Source organism: Monodelphis domestica, chromosome 2 (assembly GCF_027887165.1).
Source record: "Monodelphis domestica isolate mMonDom1 chromosome 2, mMonDom1.pri, whole genome shotgun sequence".
NCBI classification, from domain to species: Eukaryota; Metazoa; Chordata; class Mammalia; order Didelphimorphia; family Didelphidae; genus Monodelphis; species Monodelphis domestica.
Window position 1 is genome coordinate 511,330,438 of NC_077228.1, and position 21,171 is coordinate 511,351,608.

The 21,171-nt window shown below is 46.5% G+C and overlaps 1 protein-coding gene and 1 long non-coding RNA gene across 2 annotated transcripts in view; both read right to left on the reverse strand.

Annotated features, from left to right (window-relative positions):
• The window catches only part of RTN4RL1 (reticulon 4 receptor like 1), a 131,646-nt gene that overhangs the window by 59,694 nt on the left and 50,781 nt on the right, over window positions 1-21,171 (reverse strand). The window lies entirely within an intron of this gene.
• LOC130457546 (uncharacterized) lies at window positions 11,322-19,040 on the reverse strand. The gene is made up of 2 exons (XR_008916841.1): window positions 18,543-19,040; window positions 11,322-16,909 (listed from the first exon to the last, which is right to left on the reverse strand). It is a non-coding gene; the product is annotated as an uncharacterized LOC130457546 (long non-coding RNA).

Consider the following 21,171-nt stretch of genomic DNA (forward strand, 5'->3'; position numbering starts at 1 on the left):
CAGATAATGGAGGGCCTTAAATGCCAAACTGCAGAGCTAATATATTATCTCCTCGACAGTGAGAAACAACTGAAGGTTTCCAAACGAGAGGATGACACGGTCAGATCTGTGTGTTAGGAAGATTATTTTTGCCATTGTTCGAAGGATGGATTGGAGAGGGGAGAGCCCAAGCAGAAGGCTGTCACATCCTAGTCCAAGGAAGAGGAGATGGGGGTGGTGGGGGTGGAGGAGTGGGGGAGGGCAGCTACATTGGCTTAGTGGATAGAGCCAGGCTTAGAGATGGGAGATCCTGGGTTCAAATCTGGCCTCAGATACTTCCTAGATGTATGACTCTGGGCAAGTCACTTAATCCTGTTTGCCTAGCCCTTTCCACTCTTCTGTCTTAGAAATGATACTAAATGAGGGGGAAGGGTTTAAAAAAAGATCTTTCCCTTCCTTCAAAGCTCAGATCAAGCATCACCTTCCAAATGAGGTCCCTTTTTCCATTTAATAGATATTGTCTTTTTCCAATTATATGCAATAACAAATTTCCACTTGAAGATATAAGATCCAAATTGTCTCCCTCCCTCCTTTCCCTCCACCTTCCCAGAGAGGGTAAGGAATTCGATCTGGGTTAAATGAAGCTTTTTGGGATCCTCCTGGATGCTAATATTTTCCCTGCCAAAAATGATTTTGTCAGTATTTAATTTCAAATGTCTCTCCCTAGTAGAATGTAAGCTTCTTTTTTAAAAAAAATATTTATTTAGAATATTTTCCCATGGTTACATGATTCATGATTTTTCCCCATCTCTCTTCCCTCCCCACACCTGGAGCTGACAAGCAATTCCACTGGGTTATGCATGTATCATTGTTTAAAACCTATGTCTCTATTAGAATGTAAGCTTCTCGAATACAAGTATCTTTTCACTTTTTCTTTGTATCTTCAGTAGTTAGCACAATGCCTCAAAGATAGTAGAAGCTGTCTGGCTTGGGACACTTCCTAATTGTGTGACCCTGGGCAAGTCACTTAACCACCATTGCCTAGCCTTTATCACTCTTCAGCCTCAGAACTGACACTTAGTACCAATTTTAAGACAGAAGATGAAGGTTTTGGGGAAAAAAAGGAAATCATCAGAAAAAGCTGGAAAGTTCAATAGCGACTGATGCAGAGTGAAATAAGCAGAACCTGGAGAACGTTGTACACAGTAACAGCAATACTGGATGATGATTATCTGTGAAAATTTGGCTCTCTCAGCAGTGCAATGATCTGGGACAAGCCTGAAAGATTTATGCCCGGGAAGGCTCTCCCCCTCCAGAGAAAGAACTGTTGGAGTCAGCTTTCACATCAGTGTATCTTTGGTTTTATTTGGGGGTTTTGGTTACGTATGAGTTTTCTCATACAACGGTGAACAATCTGGAAGTATGTTTTGCATGATAATAAATTATATGAAATTAAATTAAATGAAATTTTAAAAGGAAATCAGAGCCTGAACCAGAGTGATGCTCTTATGAGTGTAGCAATAAGAACCAATGAAAAAGCTGCTGAGGAGGTAGATCAGGAGGAGCGGGAGCTGATCGGATGGACAGGTCAGTTTTGGGATAGGGAAAAGTCAGAGGCCTCCGAGATTTTAGGCCTGGGTGGGCCAGCAGACGATGGCAGCAGCATTGGATACAGAGAGGGGTTTAGAAGAAAGATGACAAATTCCATTTTGAATGTGTTGAGTCCAAGGCGCCAATGGGGCATCCAAATGGAAATATTTAGCAGGCGTTGAGAGTTGTTGAATTGTAGCTCAGGTAGAGGTCTAGGGCAGAGATGGGATTTGGGAACTGGCTGAGGAGAGGTGGTAATAATAGTAATAATTCTCACATTTTTATAGTGTTTATTATTTGCTAAGCACTTGACAGTTATTATTTCTTTTGATCCTTGAAACAACCCTAAAAGGTGGGTGCTCTTATTACCCCCATTTTACAGATGAAAAAATTGAGGCAAACTGAGGCAAAGTGACTTGCCCAGAGTCATATAGCTAGTAAATGTCTAGATTTGAATTTATCTTCTTCACTTTAGCTCTGATGCCTAAGGAAGAGAGTATGTATAGAGAGAAGAGGACTGAGGATCACAACTGAGCCTTGTGAGGCACCCACATATAGGGAATGGGAATGTGAGAGATGAGCACTGGATTTAAAGTGAGAGGTCATGGGTTCAAATCTCACTTCTGTCCCTTATTACCTATATGGCCTTGGGCATATTAATCACACTGGGCCTCAGTTCCTATATCCACAAAACAAGGGACCAGAGGTCCCTTTCAGCTCTAAATCTAGGATCTAATTCAGGAAATGAGAGTGAAAGGAATGCTAAGTAGGTGGAGAACCAGGCATGTCCTCAAAACCCAGGGAGAAGAGAGGATCTGAGAGACAGCAGGGAGAGGGATGGTCAACAGCAGCCAAGACTGCCCAATGCCAAATTGTGTGACTCATGGCTTACATCACCCTTCTCCCACCTGTCACCAACCATGTCCATTTAAGAGCCCAAATACCCAGATGATTTCAATAATATAATTCCAAGAGAAAGTCGCATTTCATTTCAGAAAATAGGTGGAGAGACAGAGTTAAGATCAAATCTCATAGCTGAGGGCAGGAGGGTCAGTACCCTGTAGCACCCAGAACAATGTTGTGTACGTAACTTTTGGTATTACTGCTGTTGAGTTATTTTTCAGTTGTGTCAGACTCTTTCTGTCCCCATTTTGGGGTTTTCTTAGCAAGGATGGATTCTAGAATGGTTTGCCATTTCATTCTCTGGCTCATTTGACAGAGAAGGAAAGGGAGGCAAACAAGGTTAAGTGACTTGCCCAGGGTCACACAGCTTCATGACCCATTTTAGAGTTTTCTTGACAAAGATACACTGAAGGGATTTGCCATTTCCTTCTCCGGCTCATTAGACAGAGGAAGAAACTGAGGCAAACAGGGTTAAGTGACTTGCCCAGGGTCACACAGCTTCCTGACCCATTTTAGAGTTTTCTTGACAAAGATACACTGGAGTGGTTTGCCATTTCCTTCTCTGGCTCATTTGACAGAGGAGAAAACTGAGGCAAACAGGGTTAAGTGACTTGCCCAGAGTCTCCCAACTAAGAAGAGTCTGAGGCTGGATTTGAACTTACAAAGATGAGTCTTCCTGATTTCAAGTCCAGTGCTCTAGTCATTGTACCACCTAGTATGCCTGTACATAATATGTGCTGGAATTAAAAACTCCCTCAGAGTGATGATTGTTTCAGTCATTGTGTCCCCAGTGATGAGCTCAGAACCTGGCATACAGTCGGTGCTGGATAAAAGCTTATTGCCTGATCGATTGTTCAAATGGCTTTAATCAGGTCAGGCTGGTTCTGACCAAGAGAGAAGAACTGCTGAAATGGAAATGGTGCCCAGCCTCCTCAGTCTGAGGAATAAAGCTCTGCTTATGAATAGGAGCTAGCAAGTCAATCCATCAACCAACGGGCTTTTTTTTTTTAAAGAACCAACCCCTTCTGTCTTGGAATCAAGACAGATATTGTGCATTGGTTCCAAGGCAGAAGAGTGGTAAGGGCTAGGCAATGAGAGGGGGGGAGTTAAATGACTCACCCAGGGTCACATAGCTAAGATTTGAACTCAGGACTTCCTGTATTTTAGCCTGACTTTCAATTAACTGAGTCACCTTGCTGCCCCCCAACCAATATACATTTAATTAAATTCTACTATGTCTTAGACATAGAGACACAAAGACAAAAGGGAGGCGGTTCTGGCCCTCAAGGAGCTTATTTACTATGTGGAAGAAAGGGCATGGAGTACACACAAAGGTGAAGACAGGGTAATTTTAGGGGAGATCAGGAGAGGAGGTTCATGTGAATAAATGGTGGTGCTTGAACTCTGAAGGACGCTAAGAATCTAAGAAGAGGAGGGGGAGGAGGGGCCATGAACCAGCCCTGTACAAAGGCACTGAGATGAGAGATGGATATAGTGGATGAGAACTCCAAAGCCATAAAGAGTCATTTTCTGGTTTGGGCCAGGTTGGTGGTGGCTGGGAATAAGGACTAGGAAGAGAGAAAGCAGTTTTAGGAAACTGTGAGCTTTCCAAGGTGCTGAAGTGGGGAGGAAGTGCCCCAGGATGAAATGCTCAGGGCTGCTCCAACTTGGGAACAAGGGGGAAAGAAGCCCTCCCAGGATGGTGCCCCCGTCCTGAGCCAGAGCCCAGTCTGCCCTATCCCAGTTACAGCTCTATAGCTATGATTATCTGGTAACTTATATAATTAGGGGCCTAGAAAATACTAACTCTTATTCACACATCATTTCAAGGTTTTCAGAGTTGTATCCTAAAAACAATTTTATTTTTTTCATATAATTAATTAATTTAGAATATTTTTCCATGATTAGATGATTCATGTTCTTTCTCTTCCTCCTCCAGGAGCCAATGAGCTACTCCACTGAGTTTTACATGCCTCATTGCTAAGAACAACTTTAGAAGGTAGGTTGTGGAAGAATTACTATTCCCATTTTATAGATGAGGAAACTGAGGCCCAGAGAATTTTAATGAATTGATCATATGTCATGGCCAGGAAGTATCAGAGCCAGGATTCAAGTTTGGGTTTTCTGACCTCCTTTCATATTTTTCTGATATTTCCTGACTTACACAATTTCCTCATAACTGGTCCCTCCCTTCTGTGACAGGTGAATTAGGCACCCATGTTCTAGATGCATGTCCTGTGACTAGAAGGAATCCCCTAGAAGAGAACACTGGTGTGATGTGTTTCCTGAGATAACATTTATTATTAATCTAGTACTTTAAGGTTTAAAAAGTGCTTTTGATCCTTGTTTAGACTTCCCAACAACTCTGTGAAGTAGACGTTATTATTATCCCCATTTTACAGATAAGGAAACTGAGATCCTGAGAGATTACATGACTTGGCTGGGATCACACAGCTTATAAGTGTCCTAAGCTGGATTTGAACCTGGGCCTTCTATACTCCAAGTCCAGTATTCCATCCACTGAACCTTTCAGATGAAGAGGGATGCCCTGAAGTCTTGGGCAGTGATAGCATGGATTAATCAAAAGCAAAAGTCCCTAAAGTTAAGAACGAAGGTGACAAGTGGGTAGAGAGCAGTATTCCAATCCCTCTTCTAGCACTACCTGTCTTGAGCAGAGCTTGATGTTCTTAATGGATCTGAACTAGAAAGAACTTTCTTGTCCAACACTCATTTTACAGATGAAGAAACTGAGACCTTTAGAAATGAAGTGACTTGGAGCAGCTAGCTGGTTCAGTGGATAGATGGGAGGTCCTGGGTTCAAATCTGGACTCAAAACACTTCTTAGCTGTGTGACCCTGGGTAAGTCACTTAATCTCACTTACCACTTTTATACCTTGGAACCAATAATTACTATTGATTCTAAGATAAAGTTTTTTTTAAAAAATGAAGTGACTTGTCCAAGGTCATACCAGTTTTAAATGGCAGAAGTAGAATTTGAACCTAGGTTCATAGCCAATGCTCTTTCTACCATAATGTGCTGCCTCCCATAGCCAGTCCCCTATGCCCACCACTGATGTGTGACTCACGAGTTACTCTTCGAATCCTGTTTCTTTCTAGGCTCTTGATGTCCCACCCAGCTGGTAGCACTTCCCATCCAATCCCACGCCTGCATAGGTAATGTTTATCTCTACCAGTGGATGGAATGGAGGCTCCTTCAGAGTAGGAATTTCCTCCTTTTTGCCCTTGCATCCCTAGTTAGGACACCCACTAGGTACCCAATAAATGTCTGGTGATCTGTGGAGCGTCTTCATCAGCCAAGACTGCTGGACTTCCTAGGCTCTTCCACCAAGCTGAATGTAAGCTTCCTGAGGGCAGGGATATTTCCAGGTACAGGATCTGCGTATCCCCAAAGCCTTTCATAGAGTATTGGCTACTCTAGACAAAATCCAGATCTATTTGGGGACCCCAGGCAATTCTCTAATACCGTATGTCACAAAAGAAAGACCAATTTGATTTCGGCAAATCAATCAGCCTATCAACAAACATGTATTAAGCACCTACTATGTGCCAGGCACTGCACCAAAGAAAGGCAGGAGCACTCCTTGCTCTCAATGAGTCCATGTTTGAATGGGGGAGAAAACATGTAAACAACTGTAGACAAACAAGTTACAGACAGGATAAATTAGAGATAATCATAGGGGGAAGGAACTACCATTAAGGGGGAGGAGTAAAAGGAGTTTCCTTCCTGAGAGTTCCCTACAGAGATGAAATCATGGGACTGAGCATTTTTCTAAATTGAAAAAAAAATTGTTTGTGGAATTGAATGGAGACTGCCAACCTAACGTTCATTCAACACTCTTCGGCCATGTCTCTTTCCTGCTCCAAACTCTTCAGTGTTTCTCTATTTCCATGGAAATGGTAAATTACCGTGATATAATAATACCCGATATGGTAAATAGCAAGTCCAAACTCCTCTAGCCTGCCCTGAATAATGGATTTATCTAACCTTCCTTCCCACCACTTCTCCATTCGCTGCCATCCTCCTCTTTCAAGAGCCAGCTCAAGTTCTATACAGCTCGCACTGACTCCCCTGGGAGCGCTTAGAGATGAGCCGCACCACACAGTCTGGACCTAACTAAGGCCCATCTTTTTGGTTCCCCAGCTCTTCCACGGCTGGGGAATCTTAGATTTCCCAATGGATTCTAAGCTTCCTGTGTATGCAGATTGCCTCTCCTAGTTTTTCTCATCAGCAGAACCTAGCCCATGGCATGGCAGAATCATACATTTGGGTGAGCAGCTGGGTAGCTCAGTGGATTGAGAGCCAGGCTTAGAGATGGGAGGTCCTGGGTTCAAATCTGACCTCAGACACTTCCCAGCTGGGTGACCCTGGGCAAGTCACTTAACGCCCATTGCCTAGCCCTTACTGCTATTCTGCCTTGGAATCAACACACAGTATTGATTCTAAGACAGAAGGTAAGGGTCTAAAAAATGTAAAAATATATAAATAATTTTAAACAACAGTAAGGAGACAGCAGGGTGGCTCTGTGGATTGAGAGCCAGGCTTAGAGATCCTGGGTTCAAATCTGGCCCCAGACACTTCCCAGCTGTGTGACCTTGGGTAAGTCACTTAATCCTCATTGCCTAGCCCTTATTGCTCTTCTGCCTTGGAATCAACACACAGTATTGATTCTAAGACAGAAGGTGAGGGTTTAAAAAATAATAAAAATGTAAAAATATATAAATAATTTTAAACAACAGTAAGGAGACAGCAGGGTGGCTCTGTGGATTGAGAGCCAGGCTTAGAGATCCTGGGTTCAAATCTGACCCCAGACACTTCCCAGCTGTGTGACCTTGGGTAAGTCACTTAATCCTCATTGCCTAGTCCTTACTGCTCTTCTGCCTTGGAATCAACACACAGTATTGATTCTAAGACAGAAGATAAGGGTTTAAAAATGTAAAAATATATAAATATAAATAATTTTAAAACAACAATAAGGGGGCAGCTGGGTGGCTCTGTGGATTGAGAGCCAGGCTTAGAGATGGGAGATTCTGGGTTCAAATCTGGCCTCAGACACTTCCTAGCTGTATGACCCTGGGCAAGTCACTTAACCCTCATTGCTTAGCCCTTACCAATACCGAGTATCGCTTCTAAGACAGAAGGTGAGAATTAAAAAAAAAAAGAATCATATATTTGGAAGGGACTTCAAGGGATATGGAGGGCAACTGTGCCTCGATGATCAATCAATCAACAAGTTATATTAAGTTCTGACAAGGCACCAAGCACTGTGCTAGGCACTAAAGCAACAGAAATAAAAATAAACAACTCTTCTCCTTATTCAATTTCTATTCTACTGGGGGAGTTGATACTTATCCAATTGGGCATGTAAAATATACCTACAAAGCACATAAACTGTAGCCTTGGTTGCAAAGGCTAAATTACTGGCTGGGGAATAGCCCAGGAAAGGCTTCCCCTCTATGATATCCCTGATCTCTGCTTGAAGACCTTCAGTTATGGGGAATCCACTACCTCTTCAGGCAGCCCATTCTACGTCTGAACAGCTCCAACAGTTAGAAAGTTTTCCTTATTATTTTGAGTCGAAATTGGCCTCCCTCTAATGTCTACCTATCGTTCCTTGGTCCGCCCACTGGAGCTAAGCAGAACAAGGCTAATCCCTTTTGCAAAGATGGCCCTTCACATCCGGGAAGGTAACCATCATGCTCCGGGGCTATGACGTCTCCTTTTCTCATTAAACATCTCCAGGTCCTTCAGCTGGTCCTTGTAGGACCCAGCCTTCCTTCTGGCCCTCTCAGGATCCCAGGTCCCCTTCCTCCAGGAACACTCCATTAAGTGAATGTCCTTCCTCAAGCTGGGCACTTGGAAAGGAACACTCTGCTCCAGATGTAGTCTGGAGCAGAGCAAACTCGAGTGGACCGTGACTCGCCTCGTTCCAGACACCACGTCTTTCTGGATGCCCCCGAAAGTGCCCTAAGCCTGTTTGGCTGCCTGGGCACAGTCTTGAGCTCTAATGAACCTGCAGTCTACCAAGACCTTCATATCATTTTGGCAAAATGCATTTAAATCTGAGAGTATTTCTTGGGTTCCTATTCTCTGCTTGGGACCCTACATGAAGAGGGAATACAAATGGGCCCCCAGATAAATACACAGCACTTTGTATTTAGATTCTAGAGAAAATAATGGAAAGTCATTTCCAGAGGGAGTGGACATTCACAATGGAGGAGAGTTACAAAAGGGCTCTCCAAAAAGCTGGGACTGCCTCACAGACATGGAAAACCACATGTAAAAAGGCATGGAGGCAGGAAATGGAACATTTTATGTGAGAAACAGTGAGCAGGTTAATTGGACTAGAACAAGAGAGTCTAGATCACCTGGGGCTGGCACATTGTAGAGACTTAATAAGTACTTATTGATTGATCTCTAAATAGTAGAGTGGAGGGGCAGCTAGAGGGGCTCAGTGCATGGAGAACCAGGCCTGGAGGCTGGACATCCTGGGTTCAAATCTGACCTCAGACACTTCCCAGCTGTGTGACCCTGGGCAAGTCACTTGACATCCATTGCCTTGCCCTCATGGCTCTTCTGCCTTGAAACTAATACATAGTATTGATTCTAAGGCAGAAGGTGAGGGTTAAAAAAAAAACAAGGAGAAGGGGGCAGCTAGAGTAAGGCATGGAAATAGGAAGTCTTGAGTTCAAATCTGATCTCAGACACTTCCTAGTTGTGTGATCCTGTTCAAGTCACTTAACCCCCAATGCCTTGTCTTTACCAATCTTCTGTCTTAGAACCAATACTTAGTACTGATTCTTAAATGAAAGTGAAAGGATACCTAAATAAGTTGCAGTATATAAGTATAATGGAATACTATTGGGTTATCAGAAATGATGAGCAGGAGGATTTCAGAAAAACCTGGAAAGACTTAAATAAACTGATGCAGAATGAAGTAAGCAGAACCAGAACATTATTATACACAATAACAGCAATACTGTATGAGGAACGACTGTGAATGACTTAGCTATTTTCAGCAATACAATGATCCAAGACTATCCCAAAGGACTCATGATGAAAAATGCCATCCAGCTCCAGAAAAAGAATTGATGAAATCTAAATGCAGATCTAAGCAGACTATTTTTCATTTTATTTTCTTCATGTTTCTTAATGTGTATTTTTCCACAACATGATGAATATGGAAATGTTTTTCATGATAACACATGCATGATCTATATTAAATTGCTTACAATCTTGGTGAGGAGGAAAGGGAAGAAAAGAGAGAATTTGGAACTCAAAGTGTTAGAAAATGAGGGCCAAAAATTGTTTTTACATGTAATTGGGAGGAAAAAAAGTATTATTGAAAAAGCCCCAATCCCTCCTAGATGTTCAGTGGCAGAAAGGAAAAATGCATGTTAGCCAAATATTTAGAGCAGAATTTTTTGGAAATAACAAAGAATCATGATAAATGCCCATTTCTTGGGAATGGCTAAAGAAATTGTGGTACTTGAACATAATGGAATATGACTGTGCTATAAGAGATTAGGAATAAGATAATTGCCGAGAAGAACGGGAAGACTTCAATGAACTGATACAAAGAGAAGTAGAGCCCAGTAAGTTGCAATGTCAATAACAATTGAAATGGAAAGAACAATGACAACAAAAATAATAAAAATGAAATGCTACAGAATCATACTAAATTTAGCCCCAGAAAAGAGACGTGAGAAGTCCCCACTTCTTTACCAGGGTAGATTATAGGAATGGAATATTGCATATACTGTCCTTTTTCCCCAAAAAATTTTGACTTATTTTGAGGAATTGGAGTTTTTTTTTCTTCCTCTTTTTAAATCTTTCTTATAACGAGGGGGCAGCTAGGAGGCTCAGTGTATTGAGAGCCAGACCTAAGGATGGGAGGTCATAGATTTAAATCTGGCCTCAGACACTTCCTAGCTATGTGACACTGTGGAAGAGTCACTTAACCCTCATTGCCTACTCCTTATTGCACTTCTGCCTTAGAACATAGTGTTAAATTGATTCTAAAATGAAAGGTAAGGTTAATTTTTTTTATTTTAAAGGATGGCAATAATGATAGAAGAGTGAGGGATAGAGTAGGAAATAAAGGTGATATAGAAACAAATGATATTACTATGAATTTTTAAAAATATCTCCTGGAATTTTTTAAAGAACTGAAGTCAATCTCATTAGCTGATAGCTTGAAGTCTCCACCTTCTTCCAGTTCTTTTGAAAATGAGGTCAACACTGCCTGTTTCCAGTCATCTGGGATTTCCTCTCTAAGACCTCCCTGTTATCGCTGATTTTTTAAAAGGTCACTAAGACCCGTCAGCAATCTATCCAAGATTGGTAACTTGAACTCATTGAAAGCAGTTCAGTGATGTTAGCTCTCAAAACTATTGATTTAGCTCTGGAAGGATCCCCAGAGGTAACTGAGTCCAACCCTCTTATTTTACAGACAGGACCCAGAGAACCCAAGTGACTTGCCTGTGGTCACACAGCAAATAAGTGTCAAAGGCAGGATAGGAACCTGGGTCCTCCTGACTACAAATCCAGCACATTTTCTACTCTGCTTTCCCATATCTTGCTTTTCAACTACCTAATAACCAATTCTGCTCATTTTTATAGCCTGACAGTCATCCTCCTTAATAAAGAAAACAGAAGGGGCAGCTAAGTAGCACAGTGGATAGAGTATCAGGTCTAGAGTCAGGAGGACCTGGGTTCAAATTTAACCTCAGACACTTCCCAGCCATGTGACCTTGGGCAAGTCACTTAATCCCTTTTGCCTAGCCCTTGTTGCTCTTGGTGAGGGTTTTAAAAGAAAACAGAAGCAAAATTAGTATTGAATAGCTTTTTTATTTTCTCTGTTATCCTTTACCACTTTCCTTTCTACACTGAATATCTGTCCTATCCTTTCTTTGATCTTCCTCTCGGCTCCAAAATAACATGAGCAACCACCACCAGCCTCAGCTCCTTCCTGACTTTGGTCTTTTTAACCATAGATGTGCCTAGGGTGTAGCCTGTGTGTGTGTGTCTCCATTGCATTTGCCCTTTTGTGGTCTCCTGTCATTATCTTCCTTTGGACAGTTCCCCATTGTAAACTTGAAAATGCTCTGTTGTCCTTAGTCATTTTTCAGTCATGTCTGACTCTTTATGACCCCATTTAGGGTTTTCTCTGCAAAGATACAGGAGTGGTTTGCCATTACCTTTTCCACCTCATTTTTGACAGATGAGGAAACTGAGGCAAACTGGGTTATCCTTCCTTCTCACCAGATTTGTATGTTAGTGTGATCCTGATTTTATTCTTGAACATCTCATCCCTCTTGGTCCAGTTTCTCTTCAAAATTTTAGGCCATGGCATCCTACTTATTCTTCCTCTCCAAGAAAACTTTCCAATCACCCTGTTTTCATTGAATATGTAATGGTTTTGCGTAGGGCAGCTAGGTGGCTTAATGAACAGGGCACCCGACATAGAGTCAGAAAGATTCAACTTCATGAATTCAAATCTGGCTTCAGACACATACTAGCTGTGTGACCTTGGGCAAGTCACTTAACCCTGTTTGTCTCATCTGTCAAATGTGCTGGAGAAGGAAATGGCAAGCCATCTTTGACCCAAACGGGGTCACAAAGAATTGGACCCAACTGAAATAATGATGGAATAACAATAGCTTATCCCTAATTAGGAGAGAAGCTCCTTGAGGACAGAGACTGTTTTAGCCACTGCTTAGCTCAGTGCCTGGCATAGAAGAAATGCTTACAGATGGATTGAACTATTCAAATACAGTCTCCTAAAACTGAGGGTTTGCCGCAGCTTATGCCAGACTTCTTCCTCCTTATCTATTATTACAAACTCAAAGATGGAGTGTTCATTTCCTCCGGAGGTTCCTCTCATTTTTCCTTTAGCAGCTGATTCTTATGTATTGGGCAGAATCAGGTCCAGGAGAGATGTTTCCCTTGATGTTTTCCCTACCTTTTAAAGAATGAAATTATCATTAGGGAAAATCAAGAGTTTATCAGCCGCACGATAAATAAATACCCGCTGGCTGATGGATATATTTTTCTCTCTGCATATTTTCTGTGCCACCAGCCTCTTGTTATCAAGGCTCACAGATTAAAATATGGAATGAGGCCCAAGAACCTGTCGCTGGTCCAGATGGCCTTGGAACGGCTGCTGGACAACTGGAGACAACCTGGTGTTGTGAGGACCAGTTGGGAGCCTCGACCTTCAGTGGGTGGAAGAGATCCAGTGCAGTGTGACAAGCGAGTTCTAGGAGGCACCCCCTGGTTTGTCGTGCCCACCAGAAGTAGTTGGGCATCCTTAGGCAGGACCAAGTGTTGGGATAATTGGTGTTGGCCACTTTCCCAATGGAAGACTGAAACAAATGCAGCCACAAGAGAATACACATCCACTGGCTTTCCTGTCAGGTCCAGCTGAAGCGAAAGTCTTTGAAAGGAGGATGGCACACATGCTAATGATTTGACCCCCTTGCAATGTCTCTCACCTGAGGCAGGCTGATGAGTCTAAAGGCCCACTATGCATGCATGCATCCATCCATGCATCCATCAGTCAAGGTGGACTTAATGAACCAGGAAGCAAGGACTAGCCTAAGGGGAATCAGCTTGGAGTCAGAGGATATGGGTGTGAATTCTGCCTCCTCTATTTACTACTTGGGCAAATGAGTCAGCCTTCTTGGCTAACAATTTCCTCATCTTCATTTTATTCTTGAGTATCTATCTCATCCCTCTCCATCGGTTTCTCTTCAAATTTTTGGCCAGGGGATCCTAGTTAGTCTTTATTCATTTAGTCAAATGAGGGCTCTGGACTCCCTGGGCTTCGGGTCTGCTTCCCCTGGCCATTTTTATTGGCCCTTTTAGCCCCAGCCTTTCCATGTTTAGGTCTTTGCAATGAGGATAGGGAACAGAGGAAAAGAAGGCAATGCCAAAGCAAAATGAATTTCCTGCCACCATTCCTACCAGGAAGATTGTGCTTTCTGAGGCCCAGTGAGGACTCTCCCAGTTTCCCTCAACAGTCCAAGACCCTGGTTCATTCCTGAATTCCCAAAGGCATTGATCGCCCTTAAATTAGGCCTAAGATCAAGGACCTGTCCAAAAATGTTGAAACAGTTCAAAGTGGACCGGGGCTTCTTGAAAAAGGATTCTAGATTTAGAATTGTAAAGACTGTAGGGTCTTTTACATCTTGTCCCACCTCCCTTATTTATTTCATAGTTGAGGAAACTGAGACCCAGAGAGGAACTTGGACAAGTTTATACAAGTAGTAAGGAATGGAGCTGCAATTTGAACCCTAAGCCTCTGATTCCAACAGAACTCTTTCCGTTCAAGTACTCATTCCCTAACAATCATTTTTTAGTCCAAATATCATGCTCCTTAGGAGAAAAAAACCAAAGTGGGGAAAGAGAGGAGATAAGTGTTTCTTTACTGGAAACCTGACTCTTTTGCAATTAACTGGAGAGCTGAAGCCCAGAATATAAACTCTCCATCAAAGGCAGAAGTCATTCATCTGTCTCCCATCTCCCCTTCAACAGCCCTCATCCATCCATCCACCCATTTATGCATCCATCTGTCCATCCATCCATCCATCCACCCATCCATCCATCCATCAATAAATATTTATTTAGCATCTTTTGGCCCACTGATAAAGTAGATGGTACACACACACACACACACACACACACACACACCCCTCCTGGAGACTGCAAATGGTACAAAGGTCAGCTTTGGCGAGCTTTCTCACCTGGAGCTCCCTTCTCTAATAAAATGGACTACACAGACAAAAAAAAAGTCAAAACCCTAATATTTCCCACCCTCCAGGGGCTTCAAGACTCTCCTGGGAAATCTTCTGAGCAAACCTAAGTGATGTGAGTTATAGACAAAGCAGATACAAAGTCCTTTCTTGGCTTGGCACGATGGGAAAGGCTTCACGGAGAGGTGGGTGGCTTTCTGCAGAAGGCTAGGAAAAGGGGGTGCAACAAGAAGAAAGAAGGGAAGAAGTTTGGGCAGGAGGTCAGCTAGGCAGCTCTGCTCCCAAGAGAAGGAAGCTAATCTGCCAGGATTGCTGGCCTGTGGCTGGAAAAGGGGCAAGGGTGGGGAGGGTGCTTAGGGTCTGAGGCTGGAACTTGCCTTTCTCTGTATCCTAGTGTTTCCTTCATAACTTATAACCCTCACTCTTTGTTATAGAATCAATATTGTATAGCAGTTCCAGGGCAGAAGAGCAGTAAGGGCTAGGCAATGGGGGTGAAGTGACTTGCCCAGGGTCACCCAGCTGGGAAGTGTCAGGCCAGATCTGAACCCAGGAGCTCCTGTCTCTGAGCCTGGCTCCCAATGCCCTGAGCCAGCCAGCCAGCCAGCTGCCCCCTCTATATTAGTAGGCTCTTAGTAAATGCTTGTTGACCTGCTCCTCAGTTGAAGCTGGGAAGGATTGGAAAAGGAAAAGAAGAGGAAGGAGCTGGACAGAGGTATGAACTGGGAGAGGTAGAGTGTAGGGGATGAAAGTGTGGGCGAAGCTGGGGGGGCCAAGGCCTGGGCAGAAGCTGGGAAAGGGGGAGAGTCTGGGTGGAAATGGGGTGAAACGAGCTGGAGTTGGGATTGGAAAAGGGGGAGGGGACCCAGGCTTGGGGCAGACCTGGGGCTGGGGGAGAGGGGCAAATGTTGGGCGGGAAGAAGAGGAGGGACCACAGAATTGAGGCGGAACCCGGGCTGAGGAGGAGAGCCTGGGAGAGAAGCGCAGGCACTGGGCCAGGGGAGGAGGGAGCGGTACAGGCTTGGGGAGGAACTGAGGCTGAAAAGGGGGAGGGCTAGGGACTAGGCAAAGACTGGGAGAAAGAGGCAAGCGTTGGGCCTGGGGAAGCACAGGGTGGGTGGGAACTGAGAAGGGGGGAGCTAGGGTCTGGGCAAGGGCTGAAGCTGGGGCAGGGGCTGGCATCAGGGAGGGAGGGAGGGCAGCCCCCCATCGCCTCTCCTCCTTACACCCCCGCTCCATTTGCCAGCTGATTGCATCGCCGGCCCATTCTCCTGGCGGCTCTCTTGCCAGCATCTCCCCCTCGCAGGTGTGCGAAATTTATTTGAGATAAAGAAACCCATTACCGGGAGACAGCAATCTTCAAAGCCCACCCCGGAGCCCGGAGAGAAATAAAAACAGTAGCCCGTACAAATGTGCAATTAAGTTCCCAAATACTTGTGGGCCCTGAAAAAGCCATCCCCGCGGAGAGCGGGTCTTTAAGGCAATTTCCTTGAACTCTATTCAGCTCTCACTCAAAATGCCTTTTAAAAATAACATATGATTTTCCTCCCTCTCCGAAGGCGCCCTTGTTCTCTCCCTTCTCGGGAGGAGTGAGCCAGCCAGCCAGCTCCGGAGCAGCGCCGCCGCCGCCGCCGCCGCCGCCGCAGTCACTCATTCTGATGGGGGATGATGGACTGGACGGCCAGGAGGAGAAACAATACGACCAAACAAACACCTCTCCAAATGGGCCCGATGGGAGCGAGGTGGTTTGCTCCAGGCGGGTGGGGAGCCGTGGGGAGGCGCGAGCCGGCCCCTGGGGGCGGGGGGGGGGGGGCGCACATGCCTAATGGAGCGCTCTCCCGGGCCAGCCGAGTCCCAGGGGCTTCTGGGAGCGGGCTGCCCGGGCCCAGCTCTGAGGTCTTGGTGCCGGGCCTCCGTTTGGAGAAAGTGGGGACTAGCGAGATTTCAAGAGCTACTTGGCCGGGGGGCGGGGAGGGAGGGGGAGGCGGAGCAGCTGGTATTGAATGTTTGCAAGATGCTTTGGTGAGAACACTGGGTTCTTCTTCCCAAACGGAGTTCTGGCTGAGCAATAGGGAGGGAAGAGGCTGGGGGATGCCAAGGGTGCCGCGTGCCAGGTGGGAGCCCTGGCGCTGTCCAGACCCAAGCCTCCCTCCCTGCCCCCACCATCCACCCACCTCTGGGCGGCAAGGACCTGAGGGACCTAGGCCAGCTCCCTCCAGGAGCAGAGGGTTGGGAGGGACCCAAGGGGCCATTGAGCCCATCGCTCACCATTTTACAGAGGAGGAAACTGAGGTCCACGGAGGTCTCTGGGCCAGTAAGAACACTCAACTTCTCATCTGTTCAATCCCTACTATGTACAAGGTGCTGGGAATAAACAATAACAGCAGGGTTGTTTGGGGAATGGGGGGAAAGAGCAGGAAGAAGTCAGAGGATCGGAGCTCTAGAACTGGGAAAGATGTATCTCAGATAAAGAAACTGAGGCACAGGAGTTTGTGACTTGCCTGAGATCAAAAAGGAGGCACGGGGGCAGCTGGGTGGCTCAGTGGATGGAGAGCCAGACCTAGAGACAGGAGGTCCTGGGTTCAAATCTGGTCTCTGACACTTCCCAGCTGTGTGATCCTGGACAAGTCACTTAACCTCCATCTGCCTCTGGTTCCTCATCAAACTGAAAATCAAATGAGATCAAGTGTGGAAAGCCAGTTTGTTATGGAAGTCGAGCTAGCTAGTAGTCATAGTAATACAGAGGCAATATTTACTCGAACACAGATTTCACATAAGAAACTAATGGCACAGAAGGGAAGGAAGGTCATACTGGTAAGAGAAATGCTAACTGTCATTTGATAGAGAACAGCATGGCATAGTGAGCCCATAGAGGGCTGACCTTGGAACCCAGAAGATGAGGGTTCAAGCTTCTCCTCAGATACTTTCTGGGTGTATGATCCTGGGCAAGTCACTTAACTGCTCAGGGTCCAAACTGGACCTTGAGACTCTGCTAGAGTCACTGCTAGAGCAGGAGGCTGGCATCTGCATTGATCAAGGGAGTTTCCTCACCAGGAGTTCTCTATAAAATGAAATCATCAGAGGTTTGGTTTTAAGAAAAGGAATTAATATTTCACATTAAGATTTGAAAAGCTTTTATATACATTGGCTCCTTTGCTCCTCACAATAATCTCAGAACTTTAGGGCTGTGGGCATTATCATCCCCATTTTACAGATGAGAGAAACGGAGGCTGAAAAGCTCCAGTGACTTCTCCAGGGTCACCAGTGAGGACATGTCCAAGATAACTGTCCCCTCATGCCTACTCCAGTAGAATTCATCCCAATATCCTTTGACCCTAAATTCAATATTTTCCCCTGACATCCCACTGAAGCCCCACAACAGCATTCCATCCCCCAAATCAACTGATAAACATTCACTAAGTGACTCTGTGCCTGGCAACAACACATGAGCGAGGTGAAACCAGCCCTGCCCTCAGGAAGCTTACACTGCAGTCTGTAGAGAACACAAACAAACCAGCACCAGGATTTGGGGAGGGGGCTGTGGGAGTCCCTGGGAGCAAGGCGAAGGGGGTCCCTGAGCTGAGTCTTGAAGGAAAGGAAGGATTCCATGAGCTAAAAGTGAGGCAGGGCATCCTGGGTGTTAGTTGGGGCAGGAGGAGGTGATAAGCAGTGGAAAGGCACATATGTGAGAAACAATAAATTAGCCACTATGGGGTGGGATTGAGGGAGAATAAAGAATAATGGCGATGGAAAGGTAGGAAGAGGCCAGGGCATTATAGGCTTGAAATGCCCAATAGAGGACTTAATATTTGATTCTGGAGGTGATAGGGAGCCATGGGAGTTTATTGAGGAGGGGAATAGCATGTGAGATCTGTACTTTGGTGGCTAGGAGTGGATTCAGCTTTGGCCCAGCTCCTGTCAGATTAGGGAATGTGCCTCCTTGGATCTGCCTCTACCTGCCCCTGGGGGAGCTGATTTTCCTCCCTCTAGGTGGCCCGGATTGAGATTGTGATGGAAAGCCTACCCCACCCCCAGGAGATGGCAATTCTGCACTAAGAAGGGGCCCCCCTCCTGTGGGCTTCTCCCTGGGTCCGCCATTTTGTCTCCAGTGGAAATCCCCGCCTCCCATGGCGACGGCTTTCCCAAAATGAGTGGCTAAACTCCCCCAGCTAGTGCTGCATGGAGGCTTAATGAGCAAGAACCATCACCGGGCATGGCTGCCAGCCTCCGCCCGGGCACCAGGCACTGGCATAAACAAATGCCACCAGGGTTCCTTGCTTCCTCCTGGTGGCTCGTACCGGGATCGGGGGACAGTCTTGACCAAGCAGGGATGGGGGTGGTTCTCCAGAACTGAAAATTACAACCACCAAAAAATCCTTCCTCCACAACTTTGAAGGCGAGTGCTCACAACCGCTGAGAAAGGAAAACACCATCAGGCTCTCTGCCTAGGTGTTACAACTCAGTCCCAGTTGCCTGGCAACCACGCAGGTATGTGATAGGGCAGGAGGCATCCCCAGCGAGCCAACCAGAGCCCGAGAGGTCTGTTCCAGGTGGGGGACTGATGCTGGGGCCCAACCTGGCCTGCCTCCTGCATCCCTCGGTTTCCCCAGCTCTCCCCCCTCCTCGCCTGGCTGGGGACAAGTTCTCTGTGCCTGGCCGAGCTGCTCCATCGAGGTCTTTTTGCTTCCCGCTGAAACGAGCCCCGCTGAGCTGAGCTTAATCTCCCTGTCACACTCTGTCCCCCCCACCTCCCCCTTCGAGCCAACTCCGTAGACTTTGACCTGCTGTGAAACCAGTGACCGACAACACTGAATATTTGAAGAGCCGTCGGCTGTCAGCTCCCCTCTGACTCCCCCCCAGCCCCCCCAGCCCATTAGCAGGGCTCGGGGAAAATCTCCATCACGTGGAAAGAGCCTGAGAAGGACGGCGCTTGGCACTGCCCTCTGGGAAACCAGGCTCCCCTGGTGCCACCCAGGAGCTGCCGGAGCCCGGGACTTGTAAATAAACTTCCTTGTGTTCCCAGGGAAGGTGCTAATAAGACAGCAACATTCTGAGGAGTGCAGATTTCATCAGCAAACAGGGAGAGCGAGCGATGGCTGGGCATCGTTTGGGGAGCGGGGAGGGGGGCCAGGCGGGGGCACCCCTTCATCTGGCGTCCTCCAGGAATGGGGACGAGGCCCCCTGTCCATCGAGGACCCCCAGGCTGGGCTCACTGTGTGGCAAGCCAGAATGATTTCCCCCCTTGGCTTCTTTTTCCTTAGATGCTCAGGCCCAATCGAGCTAGCATGTGGCGAGTTCATGGCCTAAACGCCAGGATGCCAGCCAAGCCCATCCGTCCAGAGGAGGCTCGGAGAACAATGGCAATCTGTCTGGGGGCTCCCCGAGTCCCTCCCCTAAGGCTGCGGGTCCCAGAAGCCTGCCTCTCTCTCCTTTCTCAGATAGCTGTGCTGGAGAAAGCCGTGCCTTTGTTTGCCGTCCTCTCCTTCCTGGCCACACTCACTAAAAGCCAGTGACATTTACAGGCTGGAGGGGGGAGCCTGAGGGTTCCAGAGACCGTCAGAGCAGCCTCAGAAGGCTTCTGCCCGAATGAGACAGGCTGCTGTTTGAGTCCCGTCTCCCTCCGTGGAGCCTCTCATGGAAGGGTCTCTTTGGGGACCTCCCAATGCCGCGCCACCCTCCGCCCCGTAATTCCTGCGCCACGTGGCACCCAAGGGTCCTACGAGGGCGAGCTCCTGGAGGCCAGGGCCTCTTCCCCTGCCTCGGTCTCCAAAGGGCGGATGACACAAGAGTCCCTGATGCGAGCGGATTTGGGGCGTCAGAAAGGAAGGGTGCTGGGGATGGGCCCGGCTGGCTCTCTCTTACTGGTTCATTCACTCATCCACTCTGCACGCGAGGTGTGACAGTCTCATTCAGGGGAAATACACAGCGATGGGGAAAATCTGTGCAGCTCAGGCAAACAGCCATCCAGCCCTTTAGGGAAAGCTTGAGGGAATCCGGGACAGAGCCGCGCTGCCAGCACGCGGACGCGGAAGCTGCCGGCCGGCTGGCGCGCACACCCAGCTGTTTCCTCTCCTGAAGCCGGGGGCCTGTTGGGGTACACCCATGAATCCCTTCTAGCGAAAAACCTGTTAAATAAGCCCGCTTGGATCAGACATGGTTTAGGGGGAAAAAAAGATTAATTAGTGGGTCATCTCTGCAATCTGGTTTGCCATTTAAATCCTTATCAAAGGCTTATGGGGATTTCACATTTGGATTGTGGGATTAGGGGAGGGGGTTGGAGGAGGGCACAGAGCTGTGTCTTTAGCAATCCTGGGCTCCTTCCCTGCAACCGACTAACCAGCATTGATTGAGCCCCTACTATGTGCCGGGGAACATAGTAGGTACTGAGGATACAAAGACCAAAACATGGAGATCACGTGAGGAAGGGGAAACGTTGGGGCCTTGGAGTCAGGATGCTCTACAGGGCAATCTTCACCAACCCAAGCAATGCCAGGAGATAAGCTGATGAGCTTCCAGAAAATAGCCTTTTTCAGTGGACAGGCCTGACTTGGGATGGAATCGTATGGTCTTAACTAGGGTGGACGTGGCACGACCTTTCCTTGGATGTGTCCAGTGGTTGGCACCTGACAGTGATTTGAGAGAATTGTGTTATTCTTAGATTCTTTTAATTTTTTTAACCCCTACTTTCTGTCCTAGTGACAACTCTAAGTCAGAAGATTAAAGGCTAGCCAAATGGGGTTCAATGACTTGCCCAAGGTCACCCAGCTAATTTGAACCCAGGTTTGGTGTTCTGTCCACTGGGCTTGGATTCTGCCCGGGTTAAGGCAGAAGTTGGCTTCTCCCTTGATGTTTATTAGAGCACAACTTCAAGGAAGAAGCCCATTTCAAAGCTTTGGATGGGTTCCCACTTTGGAAGATGATTAATTC